At 46.4% G+C, this 8,738-nt stretch overlaps 1 non-coding gene across 1 annotated transcript; it reads right to left on the reverse strand.

Moving 5' to 3' along the window:
- Positions 1 to 2,918: 2,918 nt before the first annotated feature.
- Positions 2,919 to 3,077, reverse strand: LOC122546312. Its single transcript, XR_006310711.1, has one exon. It is a non-coding gene; the product is annotated as a U1 spliceosomal RNA (small nuclear RNA).
- Between the last annotated feature and the right edge of the window lie 5,661 nt (positions 3,078 to 8,738).

The raw sequence follows: 8,738 nt of genomic DNA on the forward strand, positions 1-8,738 counted from the left end.
GCTTTACTGGGATGATGACGCTTTACTGGGATGGTGACGTTTTACTGGGCTGGTCACGCCTTACTGGGATGATGACGTTTTACTGGGACGTTGACGTTTTACTGGGATAATGACGTTTCACGGGGATAATGGCGTTTTACTGGGATAATGACGTTTCACGGTGATAGTGACATTTTACTGGAATGGTGACATTTTTCTGTGATAATGACGTTTTACTGGGATGATGACGCTTTACTGGGATGATGACGCTTTACTGGGACGTTGACGTTTTACTGGGATAATGACGTTTCACGGGGATAATGACGTTTTACTGGGATGCTGACATTTTACTGGGTTTGGTGACCTTTTCCTTGGATAATGATGTTTTACTGGAATGGTGACGTTTTACTGGGATCGTGACGTTTTACTGAGATGGTGACATTTTACTGGGATGGTGACGTTTTACTGGGATGATGACACTTTACTGGGATAATGACATTTTACTGGGATGATGACGCTTTACTGGAATAATGACCTTTTACTGGGATGGTGACGTTTACTGGGATGGTGACGTTTTACTGGGATAATGACGTTTTACTGGAATGATGACATTTTACGGTGATAATGACATTTTACTGGGATGGTGACGTTTTACTGGGATGATGATGCTTTACTGGGATGGTGACGTTTTACTGGGATGGTCACGCCTTACTGGGATGATGACGTTTTACTGGGATGGTGACGTTTTACTGGGATCATGACGTTTCACGGGGATAATGGCGTTTTACTGGGATGGTGACATTTTACTGGGATGGCGACGTTTTACTGGGATAATGACGTTTCACGGGGATGTGACGTTTTACTGGAATGGTGACATTTTTCTGTGATAATGACGTTTTACTGGGATGATGACATTTTCATGGGATGATGACATTTTACTGAGATGTTGACGTTTTACTGGGACACTACCTGTACTGGAAGAGTTGAGTTATAAGGAGAAGTTGGATAGCTTGGGACGTTTTTCCCTGAACCATCGGAGACTGATGGGTGACCTTATTGATGTGTATAAAATGAAGAGAGCCATAGATAACAACTTTCCCCTTGGTAGGGGGGGTCTAAAACTGGAGAGTGGGGGTTTAATGTGAGACAAAGGGTCCACAAGGGCAATTTTTTTCAGGGTGGTGAGTGTCTGGAACAGGCTGCCAGAGTTAGTAGTGGAGACAAGTATAATTTTGTCATTTAAGCAACATTTGGACAGGTACATGGATGGGATAGGTATGGAGGGATAGGAACCAAACTCAGGCAAATGGGACAAGACTAATTGTGAAAAGTGGACTGCATGGATATGTTGGGCCAAAGGGCCTGTTTCCATGCTGTAAACCTCAATGAGTCTGTGTTATTGTTGTACTGTTGGAGACATGGCAACCAATTGTGCACAGCAGGATCCCACAAACACAAAGTGATGATCAGCAGGCAGACTGTGTCTGTTACTTTGCTTCAGGACTAAGTATTGACATCGTGGTCATCGCCTGAGGTCTTCTTTGAAGTGTTGGTCCCCTGGAGTGTTTTACATCTTCCGGGAGAGCTGAAGCTTTGGTTAAACATCCCAGTGAATACGTTTTTGTGAGATAGACACACTGAGAGTTACGGAACCAGGTGTGAAGATACAGATCATCTTGGATCTAACTCAATGGTGGAACAGGCTTGGAGGGCTGAACACTCTTACCCCCATGTTTCTTCATGCCTTGGCGATTCCCTTTGTTAAGCTTTTCCAGCCCATTGGGATTAACCTCAAAACATGAGGATTAGGCAAAATGAAGTCACGCTAAATCACAGGTTAGCCTTCATATCATGTCCGCACTAACTGTAAGAACTGTCACCACGGCGATAAAGGAAGAGGCAAAAATGTTGTATGTTTTCCTTCCTTGTCTTCTGTCTGTTGTTTTTGGAGAGTAAATGAGGAGGTTGGAATGAATTTGGGGATGGCTAGGGATGAAGGTTATTGCTTGTGTTAGAACCCACATGAACATATCCATCTGGAACTGCCAGCTCTTATCCGTGTTCCACTGGAAATCATGCCTCAATATTTCGGAAAGCTAAAGATTTGAAAAAGTACGCAGAGCTGCCCAATTTATTTGTCTTTTGGACCTAGGCTGACAGCAAGTATTTAACAAGAATATGAACCATTAACAAATAATTGGACTAGTTCAAACTCTAACCCTCGTATTAAAGGTCCCCTCTGCAGACATACAAACAAAACCTGGATGTTACGGGTAGAGGAAAAGACTGGAATGCTGAATAGTGATCCCTGTGGGCAGGTTTGCTGACATGATCCTTTAGCTGATCCTAATGATTTGTAGGAGTCAGAGGGTGACTGGCTCACATTTACTTACGAACTGAAAGTCACAGCCTGCAGCAACTGATGAGGGGCAAAAAGAAAGCAGCTTTCTTGAGAATTGAGATGTTTTTCCCTATGCGGCGACAACACATCTCCTTCCTTTCCAGTAATCCATTGGCTTCTGTCCCAAACATTCAGCCAGCTTAGGACCAATCACATGTATGTTGGCAGGCAGGCAGGATACCTGCGCCATTGATAACTGGTCCACAGAACAGACCAATCAGAAAATTGTTACTGGCCATATCTCCCTTTGGCTCCAGCTCATCTGTAACTATACTTCCACTACTACTTGAACAAGCAGCTGTGTAAGTAGCGCTTACAATGAGCATCACGTAAATTGTTTTTAAAAACATCAGTAACCCTTCAGCAATCATGACTTGGGTGTGAATGTAGCAGGTGTAACCTATTTTTCTAAACAACTTGTTCAGAGATGTTATTGGACCTTGCCGGAGCAGATGGGACTTGAACATGCCCCCCCTACCCCTCCCCTCAGTCCCGGGGTTGGCACATTACCATTGCATGACAAGATGGCCCCTTTATCGGGGGAGAACACAAATGTCGTCTCACTGCCAATTGTGTAGTTGAGCATCCTGTGCTTGGGGACATCGCAGGCAGCAGCACATCTGAAGTGTAATGCGATAGCCTCATCCTGGGAGTACCATCTTCATAATCACGGTGTCTTCCCCTGCCAGCTAATTAGCACCATTTCAGATGGCATGAGAAGTGATCTGCTGGTAATTGTGCAGAGCAATGGCAGATGAAATTTAATCCTGGTAAGTGTGAGGTACTGGGAGGTCTAATTAGGAAAGGTCATGCACAGTGAATGGTAGCTCCCAAGGGAGTACTGAGGAACAGTATTCAAATCTATTGATCCCCAAAGGTATCAGCACAGGTAGCCAGGGTGGTGAAGAATTTTGAGGCATAGACTACAGGAGCAAATAAGTCTTGTTGTAACTTTATAAACATTGGTTAGGCCACAGGTAGAATACTGCGTCCAGTTCTGGTCGCCCAACGATTGGAATTTGTAACGGAACTGAACAGAGTGCAGAGAGGATTCACCAGGATGTCACCTGGGATGAAAAATCTCGGTTATGAGGAGAGACTGGATAGTTTGGGTTTGTTTTCCCTGGAGCGGGGAGGGGTTCTGACGGAGGTATACAACATTATGAGAGAGACACACAGAGGGTAGATCATAAGGATCTCTTGCCCAAGGCAGGCCAGAGGGTATGACCTTAAGGTGAGGTGTAAGTGGTTTTGAGGAGTTCTGAGGAAAACAAAACTTCACCCAGTGGGTGGTCGAAATAAGGAAGGTGCTGCCTGAGAGGGTGGTGGAGGCATGTACTCTCACCACATTTCAGAAGCATCTGGATGAACATTTAAAAGGCCAGGACATAGTTGGCTATCACCCAAGCGCAGGGAAATGGGGTTAGTGTCGATTGTCAGCATGGGGTAACAGTGGAATGATGCTGTTCGGAATGGAGGGCTGTCACTAGTGGTGTTCCACAGGGATCAGTGCTGGGACTCTGCTGTTCGTGATCTACATAAATGGGTATGGAGGAAAAGGAGCTGATCTAATCAGTAAGTTTGCAAGCGATACAAAGATTGGTGGAGTGCAGGTAGTGAGGAAGATTGTCAGAGGATGCAACAGGATATTGATCAGTTGCAGGCATGGGCGGAAAAATGGCAGATGGAGTTTAATCCGGACAAATGTGAGGTGATGCATTTTGAAGATCAAGTGGAAATTACACAGTGAATGGCAGAGCCCTTAGGCATATTGATATGCAGAGGAACCTGGGTGTGCAGGTCCACAGGTCACTGAAGGTGGCAGTGCAGGGAGATAAGGGAGTAAAAAAGGCTTGTGGCATGCTTGCCTTCATCGGGAGGGGCATTGAGTGTAAGGATAGACAAGTTATGCTGCAGGCTTCAGTTAGGCTTCACTTGGAACATTGCGTACAGTTCTAGTCACCACACTGCCTGAAGGACTTGGATGCTTTGGAGAAGGTACGGAAAAGGTTTACCAGGATGTTACCTGGAAAAGGATGGAGGTTACCAGGATGGAGGTTTTAGCCATGAAGAAAGATTGGATAGACTGGGTTTGGAACACAGGAGGTTGAAGGGCAACCTGATAGAAGGTTATAAGATTGCAAATGGCATGGATAGAGTGGAAAGAATGAAGCTTTTCCCAGGGTGGAGGGGTCAATTACTAGGGGGCACAGGTTCACGATGTGAAGGAGGAAGTTTACGAGAAATGTGCGAGGCAGGTTTATCACACAAAGGGTGGTGCGTGCCTGGAACATGCTGCCAGAGGTAGTGGTGGAAGCAGGCACAATGGTAGCATTCAAGAGACAGATGGATGAATACATGAATAGGAAGGGAATAGAGGGATATGGATCCTGTAAGTGACAACAGTTTTGGTATGGAAGGGCGAAATGTGTCGGTGGAGGCTTGGAGGGCCGAAGGGTCTGTTCCTGTGCTGTATTGTTTTTTGTTCTTTGGTTATTTGTAGACATAGAGTCACAGAGATGTATAGCACAGAAACAGACCCTTCGGTCCAACTCGTCCATGCTGACCAGATATCCTAAATTAATCTTGACCCATTTGCTGGCACTTTGTCCATATCCCTCCAAACCCTTCCTATTCATATACCCATCCAGATGCCTTTTAAATGTTATAATTGTATTAGCCTCCACTACTTCCTCTGTCAGATCATTCCATACACGCGCCGCCCTCTGTGTGAAAATGTTGCCCCTCGCATCCCTTTTAAATTGGTGGAGCCAAAGGGCCTGTTTCTGTGCTGTATGACTCTGTGAGTCTTTAGCTTTTAGACCAGTCCTTTCCCCATTTCAGTCCGAAATCAAAATATATTAAAAAATACAGGCTTTCCATCTGCGATCTTCCCTCACCACAAAAGTCTGGCAGAAGCTGCCAAGAAGTTCAGGAAAACATTAAGAGAATGGCAGCACGATCCATTCAAGCTTCTGACTGATAGATTCCAAGGAATGCAAAGCAAGTGAAACATGCTTTGTGCAGAGTGCTCTATGGCAGCTACATGCAAGATCAGAAATATAGAACAAAGAAAAATGTAGACTGTGTGAGTTGAAAGAAGGTGGGGGTTATATGAATTGCCCACTATTTCACGATGAAGCTTGGATTAGAATATAAAGGAGCAGGAGTCATTGTAATATTAATCACTGGTGGGAAGTCAGCTACAGGATTGTATCCAGTTCAGGGCGCTGCACTTCAGAAAGGGACGGTCAAGACCTTGGAGAGGCCAGAGGTGCGATTTAATGGAGTGGGGCCGGGAATGAGATATTTCAGTCTTGTGAAGAGACGGGGGAAGCTGACAGTCAATCAGGGTAAGGTGGCACCATGCTAATGGCACTGAGCTAGTAACCCAGAACCCCTGGAGCCCATGTTTTGGTGACATGGGCTCCAATCCCACCATGACGGTGGGATTAGTATCAATCCCGCAGCCACTGTCAATTGTCGTAGATGCCCAGCTGGTTCACTGATGTCCTTTAGGGCAGGAAGTCTGCCATCTTTACCCAGCCAGGGCAACCTATGTCTCCAGAGTTGAAAAGTGTGGCGCTGGAAAAGCACAGCCGGTCAGGCAGCATCCGAGGAGCAGGAGAGCCGATGTTTCGGGCATAAGCCCTACATTCCCGATGAAGAACTTATGTACGAAATGTCAACTCTCCTGTTCCTCGGATGCTGCTTGACCTGCTGTGTTTTTCCAGCACCACACTTTTCAACTCTGTTCTCCAGTATCTGCAGTCCTCACTTCCTCCAATATGTGTGTCTAGAGCCACAGCGATGTGGTTGACTCCTAATTGCCCTGTGAGCAAAGATTGCTGGCTTAACCAGCCACACCCACATCTCATGAAAATATATTTTTAAAAAAAAACAGAGGTAAATCAACCAAGGACACGTTCTTAAAACAAACAATTCAGTGGAATGATGCAGGGACTTTCAAAGTTAAACTATAATGTCAGCTTTCAAGGCTTTTGAGCCCCTGACTCTGGGAGGATTGAGGGGCCATCTCTTTGAAGTGTTTAAACTGATTTAGTAAGGCTGACAACAGCCATTTTGAGGGATGCTGGCCTAGTGGTGGTGTCACCGCATTCACAATCCAGAGCGCTGTGGAGGCTAGTATCCTGCAGACACAGGTTCCAATCCCACCACAACAACTCGTGGAGTTTACATTCAGTTCATAACAAAAAAAAAACGAACAGAATCCGAAATTGAAAGCTAGTCTAGGGAGGAGAACCGTGAAGTTATCATTCATTATAATGAGAACCCCCCACCTCTGGTTCACGAATGTCCACCAGGGGAGGAAATCCTCACCCTGCTGTGGCCTACATGTGACTCCAGACCCACAGCAACATGGTCGACTCTTCATGGAGGAGTGAGCCATTAAATTCAATGGCAATGAGGGATGAGCAATGAATGTTGGCCTTGCTAGCAATATCTAACTGAGTTATGGTCACTCTCTCCAAAGTGCTCCCTGACAGCTATGCCTTTACCTGCCCAGGCTCATTTCTGAATATTAGGCCCAGGACTGCATCCTCTCTCTTGTCGGGATTTCTATGTACCGGCTAAAATAGTTTCCTGGATGTGATTTAAGAATTGTGCTCCCTCCCTACCTTGTGTACAAAAACTATCCCAGTTAATATCTGGTTAGTTAAAATCCCTTTCAATTGTTGCCTTATTATTACACATTTGATTCTCTATCTCTCCCTGGCTGTTTAGGGGGGGTGGGCTATGCTCCACACCCAGCAGGGTGTTTGCCCCTGTTTTAAATCCAACCCAATGACATCAGCAAACCTCCCCTGAGGTTTCTGCTCCTTTTCAGATGTAACCCACCCAACTTGTACAGGACGTACCTCACCCAGAAACCATCATGATGCCTCAGAAATCTCAAGCCCTTCCTAGTGCATCATCTCACCAGCCATTCATTCATCCGACCTCGCCTTCTATTGCTGTACTTGCTGCTGCATGGCACTGGGAGTAATCCAGAGATTACTAGCTGTTCGAATTCATGTTTTAAATTTGTGAACTAACTCCCCAAAGTCTGCATGCTGGATCTCCTTTCTGTTTCTTCCTCTGGCTGATGTCCAGAGGGGCTAACACGCTCTCAGTTTTCCAAGGCTGAAAAAAAAACAATGGATGAGCAGGATGCACTTGGATTCCCTCATTACCTCCCGGGTCCCACTCTGTCCAGTGACCTTCCATTTCCTTTCTAGCTGTACTTTCTTAAACTGTGGGATGTCCGTGCCTTGTAATGTGCTACCCATGAACAGGGCATCTGCTCTGGGCTGGAGAGGGACGAGCAGTGGGAGGCCAATAATACAGGCAGTGGGAAGAGTTGGATACCAAATTAAGGAGCAGAAGCTCAAGGCTGGCTATTAGACCTTAACACCATAAAATATAGATTAGATTACTTACAGTGTGGAAACAGGCCCTTCGGCCCAACAAGTCCACACCGCCCTGCCGAAGCGCAACCCACCCACACCCCTACATTTACCTAGCACTACGGGCAATTTAGCATGGCCAATTCACCTGGCCTGCACATCTTTGGACTGTGGGAGGAAACCGGAGCACCCGGAGGAAACCCACGCAGACACGGGGAGAATGTGCAAACTCCACGCAGTCAGTCGCCTGAGGCGGGAATTGAACCCGGGTCTCTGGCGCTGTGAGGCAGCAGTGCTAACCACTGTGCCACCGTGCCGCCCACTGTGCCACCGTGCCGCCCATATAGTAGTAGAATTAGGCCATTTGGCCCATCGACTCTACTCCGCCATTCCGACATAATCGATACGTATTCTCCTACCTTCTCCCTGTAACCCTTGATGCCCTTACTAATCAAGACCCTGTCTATCTCTGTCTTAAATACACTTAATGACTTGCCCTCCCCAGCCCCCTGTGGCAATGAGTTCCACAGATTCCCCACCCTCTGGCTGAAGACATTCCTCCTCATCTCAGTTCTAAAGGATCGTCCCTTCATTCTGAGGCTGTGGCCTTGGGCCCTGGTCTCTCTTACCAATGGAAACATCTTCTCCACGTCCACTCAATCCAGCCCTCTCTGTATTCTGTAAGTTCCAATCAGATTCCCCTCATCTTTCTAAACTCCATCGAGTACAGACCCAGAGACCTCAATCACTCCTCATATGACAAACCTTTCCGCCTCCTTTAGCCTGGGCTTCCTTTCCAGTGACTGTTGTCACCGGCATCAGTCTGGGTCTCCTTGTGGTGGCTTCAGTCAGTCAGAGACTCCACGTGGCTTTTCCTTCGGCATCATGCTGGGACAATTGGTGTGTGCGTGCGTGTGTGTATGTGTGTGTGTGTGTTTGTGTGTGTGTGT

Source organism: Chiloscyllium plagiosum, unplaced genomic scaffold (genome assembly GCF_004010195.1).
Source record: "Chiloscyllium plagiosum isolate BGI_BamShark_2017 unplaced genomic scaffold, ASM401019v2 scaf_23641, whole genome shotgun sequence".
In the NCBI taxonomy this organism is placed as follows: domain Eukaryota; kingdom Metazoa; phylum Chordata; class Chondrichthyes; order Orectolobiformes; family Hemiscylliidae; genus Chiloscyllium; species Chiloscyllium plagiosum.